Source organism: the organism of the source record quoted next, unplaced genomic scaffold (genome assembly GCF_019419815.1).
Source record: "Pyrus x bretschneideri cultivar Hongxiangsu unplaced genomic scaffold, Pyrus_bretschneideri_v1 Contig46, whole genome shotgun sequence".
NCBI classification, from domain to species: domain Eukaryota; kingdom Viridiplantae; phylum Streptophyta; class Magnoliopsida; order Rosales; family Rosaceae; genus Pyrus; species Pyrus x bretschneideri.
The window spans coordinates 646,997-661,868 of NW_025999783.1; positions in this window are offsets into that span (position 1 = coordinate 646,997).

The window sequence follows — 14,872 nt, forward strand, 5'->3', positions numbered from 1 at the left end:
GTTTTTTTTTCAGTAACAATTTTCTTTTAGATATTGGAAAAGATCCTCAATTTGATTTCAGGTCCCCTTCGCGTTAATAAGTGAAATACATTATGCATGACAAATTCATAATATAAAGGAAGAAGGAAAAACCGGTAAAACATTCAAAATATCAAATTTTGTCCTCCCTTTAACTAGAATTCTAAAATATTAAAATTGATTAGTTAAGGTCAACACAAACCCACTTAGTGGGTGGTTACTTTCCATTTGTTATTTTTAATTTTTTTTAATAAAAAAATCCAACAAAGCAATTTAGAAATAGAAAAATGATTTTATTTTTAGTTGAACATACGTATAGAAGTATGCCTATGTGTATGTTAAAAATATTATTTAAAATTTTTACAAGATTAATTAAGAGTGTACCAAGAGGCTAGTGGTGCAAAAGAAATTGATATATTAATTGTCCTTCTTAAAATAAGGAAAAAAATATTGATTAAAAATATGAATTGTTTTAAAACTCAAATATATGGATGGGAGAGATCTAAGTATTTTGGGTGATGATAAGCAAAAAGGTGAGAGATCATGTGGCTTAAAGATCTCCTCCCTCCAATGGCCCCATATAGGAGAAATGAATCAAATCTAACATTCCACAACTATGAAAAGAAGGAAAAGAAACTAAAGAAAAAGATGGGTTATGGGAAGTGGGGAGTGGGTTTGAATACAAAGATGAGGCATTGTGATAAAAAATAATTAGGGTTTTGGAAGGAAGTGGTTTTGAGTGGATTGTAGCCTTTAACCCTAGCCCTAATCCTTTACCAGAAGACAACAAGACCAAAGACACATCCCTCATTTTGAGGCCACTCCACGTGAGGATGGGAATCCAAATATTTTCTTTTGTTTTTCTGACCATACCAAACCCCTTTCAACAAAACATTTCTTATTTCATATTAAATCAGTACCGTCACAGTTTTAAAGTAATGTTTTAATAATTATATTATATACACTATGGTATTATTAGTGATTTATTTACATGACCATAAAGTGACAGAAAATAAAATAAAGGTAAACGGCGCCGCTTGAAAGCTCCCTATTTTAAGGTTCGTGATCTTGGGAAGCTCTCCCTATTGGGAATCTATACACGTTGGGATTTCAGTACCCACCTCACAAGCCCATCCAAAAAAACCCTTCCTTCCTCACATCCATCCACCTCCCAAGTCTTCAACCTTTTCAAAGCAATTTCATAAAATATATCAAATTGTAGGGAAGATAAGGAAGAGGAGGTGGAGGAGGGGGGCAGGATCCTATCCGGCTCCTCTTTGTGAAGATTTTAAGGATCAGTTTATTTTATTTGTTCATTAGTCATCATACGGGCAGAAATTATTTTGAACTTTTTATTTAAAATTAAACACAAACAGTACTTAAAGAAAGCTGACCATACGTTGTACAATGAACGGCTAAGATGAATTTATCTTTAGAATCCTTACAAAGAGGATCTAGAGGGAATCCTCATCCAGGAGGAGGAGGAGGAGGAGGGATATGGAAGGGGCACCTCACCATGACGTGTTGCTTGGAGCGTTCAACTACTTTACTTGATGAAATGGTATTTGTTGATACGATACAAGAACTCCACTTGAAACTTTGAAATTTAAGTGAAATTATTGGTCTTGACAATGATGAACATAATATTTTTAACAATTTGATTACAACACAATTCTTGTTAGTATTTTCTAAGTGGTTAATTATCTTGATGGCTGCGAATTTTTTTTTTTTTCATCCACTAGATCACGGGTTTTATCAAGTTTATGTTGTTCATCAATTATTCGACCATAACCAGATGACTACTCATCTCCAATCGAATACTTTTAGTATGCAAAATCTTTAAAATATAATTAGATGCAGGAGACGAGCGTAGAAGAGACTAGGATTGGTCATGACCCCTGCATTCAGCTAATCCTAGCTTCACCTTTGGATTAGATGACCTTAAAATATAAATGATTTGGACCATGAAACTACATCGTGCAACGAGCAAAAGGCTTGTTCCCAATTAAGTTCATGTGATGTGCAATTGAAGTTTCTCCTATATAGTTGTCATTCCAATATAAATTCCATATAGTAACCTCTAAAGCCTAGTAAAACCCCTTATGTCTCTAATAAGCTTTGAAAGTAGTACTAAAAATATTAGTAGAGGATACATATTTTGGCGGAGGATGAAATTGATATTATTTTTAGAAGTGGGAAAATTAAAAGAAGGAACATCATTTAATTAATAAAAGTGATTGGAGAATTTGTAATTCACAGATTAAAAAGATTATTTGTTGATGTCATAACCCGAGAGTGGATGTATTGAACTTTTTAGGTTGTACTAACCTCCAAAGCCTAGTAAAACCCCTTATGTCTCTAATAAGCTTTGACAGTAGTGCTAAAAATATCAGTAGAGGATAAATATTTTGGCGGAGGATGAAATTGATATTATTTTTAGAAGCGGGAAAATTAAAAGAAGGAAATGTCATTTAATTAATAAAAGTAGTTGGAGAATTTGTAATTCACGGGTTAAAAAGATTATTTGTTGATGTCATACCCCGAGTGGATGTATTGAACTTTTTAGGTTGTTCAGTTTAATGCTACTTTCTTTCGGTATGTCAATTTTAAGCATGTAATATATGAATTTAAAATGACAAATCTACAAGACTCGTTAAAACCCAGTTGAAATTTGGGCAATCACATCGTTTAATTTGTTTAATTTGGGTTTTAATATTTTAAGATATTCTATTCTTTTGTTATTTGTTTAATTCCTTTCCTATTTGGATTCTTAGGGTTTCCAAGGTTAAGTTACATTATACATTGGCCATCTTGGCATTAGGTTTGTTAGCTTTCATATTATTAATCAAAATTCGAGAGCTTTTCTCAATTCTCTGGTGTTCCAGAAACCTGTTCAAGGACGACCGTTCGTGATCTCTTTTATCTATAACCTTTGTTATGTCATATTCTTAGATGAATTGGGTTAACTATAACTCTTCATGAATTCAAAATAGTTGAACCTACTAACACAAAGTGATAACATGTTGAAATAGTGTCAATACGAGTAACTTGAATTTCTGACGTGATCTTTTTGAATGAAATGTCATTTTTCTTTCATTCTATTTCATTGAACTTCTACTGTAGTATTTGTACACCTTAAGAGGGCATTTCACACTTTTTAACTAGAATTTTTGACAAGTTAACATTTATCATGTGAGGATACTTTCATGTATGAGTCTAATGATCATGGGTTTAGTTTATAGACATAGGAGGAGATTAGTAGCTGTAAGTTTATAATAGTTTAGATATGTATGTCAGATGTTAATAAACAAATCAGGTCAGTGATGATAATTAAGTCTCTTTCTCACACGGGCTAAACACAGTATTAATAGGACTAAGTTGACTAGTACTTGGCATATATCAACACAAAATGACAATGAACAACACAACTCATTATTGTTCTTATATATATATATATATATATATATATATATATATCCAGCGCAGTGTAACCGTGGATAAGTGCGTGATAATTTTTGTTCAATTGCCGATAATAATTGCCTTCTAACACTACTATAAAAAAACATTTTGTGCAATAAAATAAGATTTGTTGCGCAAAGTATGATTTCGTCGCTCAAAATCTTACGAGATGAAATTTTTGTCACACATGATTGGTCGTGTAAAGCTCGTTATGATAAGGTTTGCACAACGAAAATAAATATACGTCGCACAATGTGCCTTTGCGCAACGAAATATTTCATCTCACAAAGTTTTTAGTTTTTTATTTAATTAAATTAATATTTTGCACAACAAAATTAATTGTTTGCGAGACGAAATATTTTGTTGTGAAAGGTATTTAATTTTTGTTTTATTATTTCTCTTATTTTAATTTAATTATAGTAATTGTTTGCGCAACGAAATATTTGGTAGTGCAAGATTTTTTTAATTTTGAAATTTTTAATTTAATTTAATTGTATGTTTATTTTTTAATTACTTTAATTTAAATTGACATATTCAAAATAAAATTTGTGACAACCGGTCCTGAAATATTTGTATCGATGGTGTGAAATTACTAAAGTACCCTTGAACGTTTGTGGTGTCGTGTGGTTTTACTTTGGATGTGGACCATTTATGTTAAGTTCCTAATATTTTGGAACCAATTAGGAACTTAGACTTAGATTTATTTTTATTTGTTTTTGGTTGGTGACTCACACACACAAACCCTTTCCCGTTGACTCTCTCTCTCATCTCTCTCGGATTTTCTTCCATTTCCGTACAACTATACGGACAAACCTCAAACCAACCCTTCCTATCACAGATCGAGATCGTTGTTGGTGTTTTTGGACTCCTTGCAAACTCAGGAGTCGATCAATACCTTTGGCTGGACGTGAAAACCTCGAATACCTTTGGAACAAAGAATTCCCGATTTGGTGCACTGTTCATGCAATCGTGATCGTGAAGTCTTTAGAAGTTTTTAAGCTTCTAGGGAGCTTTGGAACATCTTCACGAAGCTCGGAGAAGAAAACAAAGTGTTTTGGACGTCGGGAAGTTGAGTTTGGCGAGTTTCAAGTTTAGCTGGATTATCGTGGGTTTTTCCGGCGGGATTCTGTTGGATTTGAGTCCTAAAAGTGGTAAGAATGTGTTATATTCGTTTAGAGCTTCATTTTGGTGAAAATTTCATGGCTTTTGGTTAAGAAATGAAGAAGTTATTAAGGTTTGAAGTTTTTTCTAGTTTTCGGCAACGGTGACGGTCACCGGCAAACCGAGGTTGAAGACTACGGAATATGCTGCTTTTTAATGGAATATTCCTAACGGCGTTAACGGTTACCGTTAGGCATGCTAGGCACGTGGCCTCGCGTGGGGGCGCATATGGCCTTGCCTTGGCCGGTGTGTGGCAACGCATGGAACGTCCAAAAATTATTTTAAAAATATGGGAATGTTCGTGAGGTTGAGTAGATCACGTTGGTATATTCAATAACCCCATTTGAGCATTTTTGAGAAGTTATTACCTAGTTTTGTTTATGTGCTTTAAATTAACGTTTATATAGTTGTTTTGCATATAGGTGAGACCTATCCTCAGGACGAGCGCAGTCAATCGAGGCTTGGGGGCTACGACCCTTTCACATACCAGTGAGTGGGCTTTTGGTTTTCTGTATATACCTATATACTTGAGATTTTTCCCAGAAAATTGATTTGAATGAAATTATGTTGAAATGCCATGCCTATTGATTTATGCTTAGACTATGAATTTGTATGATATGTTCATATTTTGATTTGATGTTGTGGACGCTCAGGTAAGTACCAGGTGAGTTGTAGATTGTTTAGGTGAATTGATGATTATGTGAGATGTGCTGAGAGCTCATAAACCTGCACCTCGGCGTTAGTGCTCCCGCCCAGAGTTAGGGCACAGTCCTTCACGTGATGTTCACCTCCCGCACCATACGCTCACCTTAGATCCAAGTTAGGTGCACAGTCTTGTCGTACAGACCACTTTAGGTAGTTCTGACTCGGAGGTGACCCGCGATTATTCGCACAGTCTTCACGTGATCGTAGCACTTGAGCTTATTTATTTACACCCAGTCCTGTCATACAAACCACTTTAGGTGCTTCCGACTCGTGTGCAGGTATATTTGTTGAGATGTGGATTTGAGTCGTACAGTTCACGGTAGGTGACTCCAGCTAGATGGATGAGCTCTAGATTCAGCCGTACAGGTCACGTTAGGTGACTCCAGTTGACATATCATTTGCATTGATTTATATCACCTGGCTTACATATATTTTTATGATAAGATATTCGACATGGCATATTTGTGAATTTTGGCTATTCTGAGCATGGTTGTGGTATAGTTATATATTCTATTTTCTGGGAAATTATACAGGTTTTACGGTGAGGGGTTAGAACTTTTGAGAAATGAAATGATTTTGAAACGCTTTGTTTTTTTCCACTCACACTTTCTGTTTTGCGCCCCTCCAGGTTCTAGTTAGGAGTGCTTTTTGGTGGCTTACGAGGAATCGACGGCAGCGCTGATAGATTATCACCATTGTAGGATTACCTTTAGTGTTATATAATTAGTATATGTCCTGCTGGACTACACCTAGACTACTTATGTTCTGATTATGAATTCATACTTATTTCGTCTTGCCCCTTATCTTTTAGTGCTTTAGTTAGTTTGGTTTTTATTTATTCGCATTTCTTATATTGTTATTGCTTCCGTACTGTGCACATAGCTACGTCACTCTCACGTGACGGCCAGCAAGCCTTGATTTTGGTCGAGGTGTGTCAAAATTACATATGAAAAATAGTGATCAAATTATCCATAATATATATTATATTAAAAATGTACACATAAACAGTACAATAATAAAATCCTAATATAAATCTAATGTGGTGATAGTGGCGGGGAATATGGTCCGATAGCGTCCTAATCCTCAATTTTCACCGTCAAGGTCTCGACGATTCGCTACAAACAAAACAAACATGGTCAAATAACCAAAAAATAACATAAAATAATACGAAAAAATGGGCATAATCTCCCCTACATTTGGCATACCACAAATCCTACCCCAAACTCCACCCCACACCAAACCCATTAATTAACTCCAAAAACACATATTAATGAAAAAAAAATTAAATTTGGGGAGAAAATACTTTTTGCCAAGATTGAGAGTGAGTGAGAATGAGAGAGAGTAGTCAGGTTGAGAGAGTTAGAGGAGATAGTGAGAGAGATGAGAGAGTGAGTGAAAGTGAGAGATAGAGAAGAGAGAGTGAGTGAGAGTGAGAGTGAGAGATAGAAAAGAGAGAGAAGAGAGATTATGTGAGAGGAGTGAGTGTGAGAGAGAGGGTTCGATTTGGGGAGAGGGAAAGAGAGGAGAGGTAAGAAATAGAGAAAGACATTGAGAAAATTGTGAAGGAGTTATTTTCGTTTTAAAAACCGTATCACCTTGTGTGACGAAGGATACGAGTTTGAGTGATGAAATATTGGTCGGGCAAAGTCTTAAAAAAAATTTAAAAATAAAATTTCCCGTGTCACATTTTTGGTGCCCGCCCAAACTTTTAGGGTTTTGTGTAAAAAAATTTAAAAAAAAAATTCCCGCGTCCCATTTTTGGTGCCCGCCCAAATTTAAGGATTTTGTGTGACGAAATATATGTTTGTCTCGCAAAATTGAAAATAAAATAAACTTTACAAATAATAAAAAGAAAATAATTTTATTTTACAATGTCAAATATAAATAAATTAAAATAAATAGGGTTTAGGCAACCAAATGTTGATTCGTTGCGTAAAGAAAATAATTTAGTTTAACAATATAAAATTAAATAAAAAAACAAGTAAATAGGGCTTAGGCGACAAAATATTGATATTCATCGAGTAAAATTTAAAAAAATAATAAAAACTTATGAAAATAACTATATTTTTAAATTTATAATATAAAATTAAATAATAAAAGAAAATAAATTGGTTTAGGTGACGAAATATTTGGATTTCGTCGTGCAAAGGTTTTAAAAAAATTAATTTTTATTTTTGTAAAGACATTGAGCGATGATGTTTGTTCGTCGCGCAAAGAGTTTTTATTACTTGTGTAAGTAGCTTCATTTTTATCTGCAACACTAGTAAAGAGACATCACTAGGTTTAACCATGAAAATTGAGGCATCGAATGCGGCACTTTGTCTTCTGCCACAAGCACACGCATGGCTGATTGGTTGTAAGTACGTGTACCGAACTAAGGAAAAAAAAGATCAACAGTTATGATTTCACTTGGTGCAAAGCTCTTATTATATTCATGTAAACCCTAAACCCTATATATATATATATGTGTGTGTGTGTGTGTGTGTGTGAAGATGAAGCATTCATCTATGATATATTTCTCAATGTCTCATGCAGAAATATATAGGAAAGGCTATGTATTATGGGTCCTAATTCACCTGAGGGGTTGGCTTGTTGCCCAGCTAGCTCTAGCATATAATTATCTTTCGTGTGAATTAACAAGCCAAAGGCTAATTGCTTGGAGGGATTCTGGAAAAAGACTAACAATAGAGACTATGAGTCTTGTGACATGACCTTTCATATGAATTTATACTACATATTCTTGAGCCTTCAATAACATATGTACTTGCATACAAGGGCAAAGCACAAGACAAACATTTTTATGCTCCTTTCTATATTTGGAAAAAAGGGATAGGCAAGAATGGGCCATTCTATGCTTGCAAACGTGGGTTGGGCCGACTAGTTGGTCAGGATATATTCAAGTTTGAATCCTCATCCACAGAAAATAAAATAATATAGAATATTTTTGTTACAAAAGAACAAAAGAAAAGGGACATACATGCTCCTTAGAACAGAGAGAATTTTGAGTAGTAAGTGGCGATTACTGATATCCTTGTTTGACTTGGTCATTTATAGGAGAAACTCCTCGTAGACAGTTGAGAGGTGAGGTTGCAGGCCATGCTGGGCAGTAACCCTAGCAAGTAGTTGGGAGGGGAGGCTGCAGAGGATTCTAGGCAGTACTTATTGATGCAGGTCAGTCTCCACAGTCCTACCAGTTAGTATTCTTGAAGGTCCTTGTTGGTCAGAGTGTAAGTACGCTGAACACCTAAGAAGAGACTCTAGAGAGGCGGCCCGAAGAGCGCATGGTGCGCTAGTGATATAAAAGCCCAAATTACCTTAGCGTAGTCTACATCTTATTTCTTTAGGGTAATTATATGGTCTACTCATGACGTGGAAGGTAAAATCGTCATCTAATCCACGTGCCCTTCTCCTATTGAAGGTGAATAATTTATGTCTTCATAGTAACAATGTTGATATTTTATAGATATTACATTGATATGGCGTCAATAATGTTGATGTGAAGTCAATATTTAGTACCAATATGTTGTTAAGATGACATTGATATTTGATTGCTATATCGTCTTCTACATGTCATCGTCCAAGTCGCTTAACCTGGTCATGCACATGATAGAAAAGTTGTGCCCAATCTTAAAGCAAGGAGTTGATTTCAAAAATCTTGGAACATGCAATGGGTCTCAGATGGTTGATTCCACGAGGTGTACATTATGAGGTTGGGAGTATACATAATCTTAATTGTCTTAGAATATCTCCAAAGGAGATGTCAAATCCTAAGTGGAATGCCATATAATCAAATTTGAAGGTAGGAATAAGATCCAACCGATATGCCAATACTATGCGAATTGACATATGAGAAAATGTGATGTTAATAATTTTTAATTATTTTATTGTGTGGATCCCATTAAGCACCAACTATAGATCTTGAAATTTTATTTTAATTGATTTATTTTTAAAAATGGATTCTACAAATATCATTTATAAAATAAAAAATAAAAAAACCATATAGGTTGGAGGAAGAGAGCAGGTGCGTCGAACACCTAAGGAGAGACTGTGGAAAGGCGGCCTGGAAAGTCAATGGTGTGTTAGTGACATAAAAGCCCAAATCATCTAATCCATGTGCCCTTCTCCTATTAAAAGTGATTAATTTATGCCTTCACAGTAACGACGTTGATATTTTATAAATATCACATTGGTATGGTGTCGATAATGTTGATATGATATCAATATTTAGTACCAATACGTTGTTAAGATGATTGATATTTGACTGCTATATCGTCATCTGCATGCCATCGGAAAGTCGCTCAACCTGGTCATGCACATGAGAGAAAAGTTGTTCTCGTTCTTAAAGCAAGGAGTTGGTTTCAAAAATCTTGGAACATGCAATGGGTCTCCAATGATTGATTCTACGAGGCGTACATTATGAGGTTGGGAGTATACATAAATCTTTTGTTGTAATCGTCGTGGAATTGACAAATTCTAATTAGAATGCCATGTAATCAAATTTGAAGGTAGGAATAAGCTCAAATTGATATGTCAATCCACATGGGATTGACATATGAGAAAAGGTGATGTCAAATATTATTTTATTGTGTGCATCCCATTAAGCACCAACTATAAATCTTAAAAATTTTATTTTTAAAAATTGATCCTACAAATATCATTTATAACCAAAAAAAAAAAAAAAAAAGGGTTGAAGGAAAGAGAAAATCTAATATTACCATGTCAGCCATCAAATTAACATTTAACATTTATCTTTAAGAGCATTTTTGCTCACCACCATAACTATGGTGTATGTTCACCATACATTTAATCATTTGTTATGTGCCTTTTTACCTAACTCTTGTTAACTTTTACATTAAATGCTACTTTTAAAATTTTGAAAAAATTTAACTATGGTTAAGTGAAATGACACGTGGCAGATGATTAGGTGTATGGTGATGTCACACCCCGGACCCTGGGTCAGCAGAAAAATAAACCTCGCACTTAGCGCGTGAATAAAAGTAAAAATAAAAATGAAAAACAAACTTCTCTTATTCTAATATCTCCAAAAAATCGTACAAGTGTACAAAATAATAAAATAAAAACTCTTCAATTCCTTGTTTAATACAATCTTAGCTCGCCTATCATCTATCTTGCCAAATAACTCATCAGTAAAATAAAAAGTGAGGGGTGAGCAATAACCACCGTTGTTCAGTGAATAGAATATGTAATATGTAAGTCAAACAATGTCGTTTTAGACAAGCTAGAAAATATAATATAATATCAAAACTTCAGCCACATAATTCTATATCACCTCATCCCTTTGTGTGTTCATTATAACCTTAATAAATTGTAACTTACCACGTGACCCCTAATGGCCTACCTGCCCTAATATCCCCTTGTGTAGTTTACATTTATCATTCGGATTTGTGCAATGCTAATGTTCTCATGCTCCATGAACATTTTCAAGTAATTCCACATAGGTTATATATCCCATTATAAACATTAACAAGAAATCAAACATCCTTAACTTGAAAATAAAGAGGCATTTATTAGGGTAGGTTCGGTACGGTTGCCGTACCAAACTTTCGGTTTGACAAAATCTATTACCATTACCGTACGAAACTTTCAGTATACCAAAGTTCAGATTGCCAAATAGTTTGGTTGACATGATATGACAATGGTAATTGCCACTTTGTTTTTGCACAAAATCTGTTTTTATTTTTTTAACGCAATTCAAGGGCATAACTTTTTTTATACCTTTATCTCATACATTGTAGCCTAAATTCATCTATTATTCATCATTCACAATTCACACAATAATTCAAATGATGCATCAAGATTCATGATAAAAATTAAGCTTACAATCAAAATAGAGTTACCAACCAAAACAAATAGAAGTTAACAATTCAAATAGAAATTAAAGTTTCAAACCAAATGAAAATTGGAACTAAACTTCAAAAAGTAAAATTCATTGATCAAATTTTCAATTTTGAGATGTTGAAGCTTTTGGAGGAGGCATTGAACTTGTAGAAGATTGAGCTTGTGTCAAGCCTACATTACAAACAAAGAAAACATATTAGTAGCAAGAAGAATTAAAGTTGAAAACTATTTAATAACAAATTTACTAAGAAAATTAAGCATATTTTACTTGTTTCCACTTTTTCCATTTCCTTGTAAAATTGAAGCATATCTTCCGTTGGCTCCTTGTAGAAGTTTACTTCATCCGTCCTAAGCCAATCACTAGTACACACTAGTGCCTATACCATTTTAGGAGTCAAGGATGCCTTAAAAGGGTCTACAACCCTTGTCCCTAAGCTAAATGCATTTTCACTAGCAACGGTAGGAGTGGGGATTGCAAAGATATCCTTGGCTATTTGTGAAAGAGTTGGAAACTCTTTTGTGTTTGATTTCCACCAAGTCAAGAGATCAAAGCCATCAACAACAATGCTAATATAAGGAGCGGTGAAGTACTTATCAACTTCATTGGATATCTTCATATCTTCAAAAGGCGTTGCTTCCTTCTTTCTTGTATATGCTTCTTCATCATTTTGAATTATGAACTCCTCATTTAGCTCCACACCTTCCAATGGAGCCCCAATGGTAGTAGAAGAACCCCTCCTATACTCATTATACAAATCAAGCAAGCAATGGAATATTATAAATATGTGTTAATATAATTAAATATTTTGTGGTATGGTATGGTACGATAATACTGTGGTTGACACACCTCGACCCAGAATGTCCACTTGGACTCAGAATCTAGCTATGCTAGCCGATACCTGGAGGGTAATAAAGCCATAAAGTGTAATGATGTGGAAAATGTGAATAAATTTAAACCTAAAAGTGCCTAAATATAAGAGTGCGCTAGTGAGCGGGAATGAACCCAATTCACATGTGATGTCAGAGCATAAGTAAAGTACAGTATAGTGGATTAAGAATTATATCATCAAAGGTAATCTCCAATACCAAGAGTTGCCAATAATCCTCGTCGACACAAAACCTCAGCACTAAAACCTGGAGGGGCGAAAAACAAGGGTGAGTGGACCTAAAAACAAAGCTTTATAAAAACCTTTTTGAAAACATTATAACCCCTCATTGTAAAACAAGTATAGTTTCCAAAATATACATACTACGTATAGTAAGAAAATACTTACCATAGCTTGCCATATCTCAAAAATTCAATGTGGCACAATATTTTGTAAGTAAACCATGACGTTCGTAATCACATAATCTCGCATAAGCAAACAAATCATATTGATGCTCATCTACACATGTTGACACACGAGTTCATGTAGAGATATTCTGAAATGAACATGACTAGGTGTAACAATGATATACGCTCTAGTATTACAATCACATGAAGCCTAGCACTATGTGCAGCACATACGAGTCCTAATTGCCTATAGCAATCTAGGACATGACTGGCACCTACAATGGATCCAAAGTGAGTGTACGGTGAGATGTGCACATACACGTGAAAGCCTGACCTTGACCCGGGCGAGTACTAACACCGATGCAGCAACGATGAGCAGATAACATAAATATAGTCATGCAGCAGTGATTCAATAATTCTAGTCAACATAATATTATTCAAGTTCATAAATATAATTAAGGCATCAATAATAATACGCATACATGTGCATCTTGTAAGATGTAGCATAACGTCATAATTTCAATCAATGCGCTAAATCTTAATAACGTCATGCTAATCCAGGCATATTGTGGAAAACTCTTTATAAAATGTATAAATGGAAACTAACAATTATATATATACTATATAAAAGAAAAGACCCACTCACAGTTACTTACGATGTCACATTCATTCGAGCTATGAAGCCGGAGTCTCCGATAGTAATTGCACCTAAACATAACATTGGGATCCATTAGTAAACTCAATTAAAATACTTGAATTTGGAGAAATGGACAGCGGATTCGGAATCAGTGCATCAAAATATGCTAAGGAGGATCCCAAGAAATTTTTGTAAAAAGTCAACGAAAAGTCAATGGTCAACCTAAAAAAGTCAACCAAGACGCCTCGGTGGTCAACTACGTCAAAACTTTGAAATTTCACTAAACAGATGTCAAAAACAAACTCGGGGCGTCGAAATTAGCTTAAAAGGATTCTGAGAAACTTTCGAAAAAGTCAACACGTGGAATATTCTGAACCCATTTTGGAACTGGGCTGCCAGTTGGGCTAAAGATTTGGGCCAAAGACTTTGGACCAGGTTTTGGGCTTAAGGGCCTTTTTTTTTTTTTCTTCTCCGGGCGGTTGCCGCTACAACCATCGGGATTCTACCCAGTTCCGACCACTCTAAAACTCCACTTAACCTAGCCTTCCAATATATCAAATCGAAGTTTAGAGGACAAGGAGTCGAAATATTCCTTTGGTTTCCTCGACCATGGCTGAAAAATGGCTCGAAAGCTGCCAAAAAATTTGGGAAGTCCCTTCCCAACATCGTTCTGCACCAAAACACATTTATTTTTCACATGGTAACTCAGAAACCAAGCTATCTCATCGAGATGAAGGGAAATGATGGACTCAAATCTTACCTAGGCCGTGAATGGCGGAGTCACGCCAGAGAAATTTCACTCAAATCGGACCTCTCCTCGATCCATACATGCCCAGAGAGTTTAGATCTTTAGTGAGGGAGAGAGAAAGAGTAATAGGCAAGCTCAAGGCTCTGCTCTTTGTCTCCAGCCGCACACATGGGTGGTGATGACAGGTTGAGGACGTTGTAGTCCAGCCAAAGTGGTGAGGTCATTGCACCCTCTCAGTGCTTGCAAGGAGAAAATAGAGTTAAAGAAGTGAAGGTTTGTGAGAGAAGGGAGTAGGGTGAGGTGAAGATTTGGGTGGTGATGCTCGCCGAAGACGACGAGTGATGGTTGGGTTTGCCGGTTTCTCTGCACTTGTAGAGAGAGACACAAGAAGGAGCTGAGATAGTTGAGGGAGAGACGGAGAGAGTTTGAGAGTCTGAGAGATGGGGAGAGAAGGCAAATGGCAAGAGAGCAGTGGAGACTTTGGTGAGATGTGGGCCCCATGGGCCAAAAATTATTTAAAATATTAAAAATATCCCCCTGAAATAGTATTAAAATAACCATATAACAATAAAATATTCTCACAATAATAATATAATAACTACGAAAAATATATAAATAATAAATAGTAATTTTTTTTTATAAAAGTATTTTTCGAATTCGTCCTCTAGGGTATTTTCGTCAATTCATGCTTTTAAAATTAATAAAATCGTAAAAGTAGGGACGGGTTGTCACAGTGGTAATGGTATCCATTATCAATACCGTACCATAAAATTTTGGTACGGTACAATACCGTACCATTACCGATTGGCACAAAATCAAAATGGCACGACAATTTGGCAAAAAAATCCACCCCTAGCATTTATAAATAGAATAAATCCCACAATAGTTTGTGGTTTTTATTTATTGAAAATAAGAACTTTTAAACACATTACATGAACCACTCACCTTTTATTTTACAGATGAGTTATTTGGCAAGACAAATGATAAACGAGCTGAGATTGTATTAGACGAG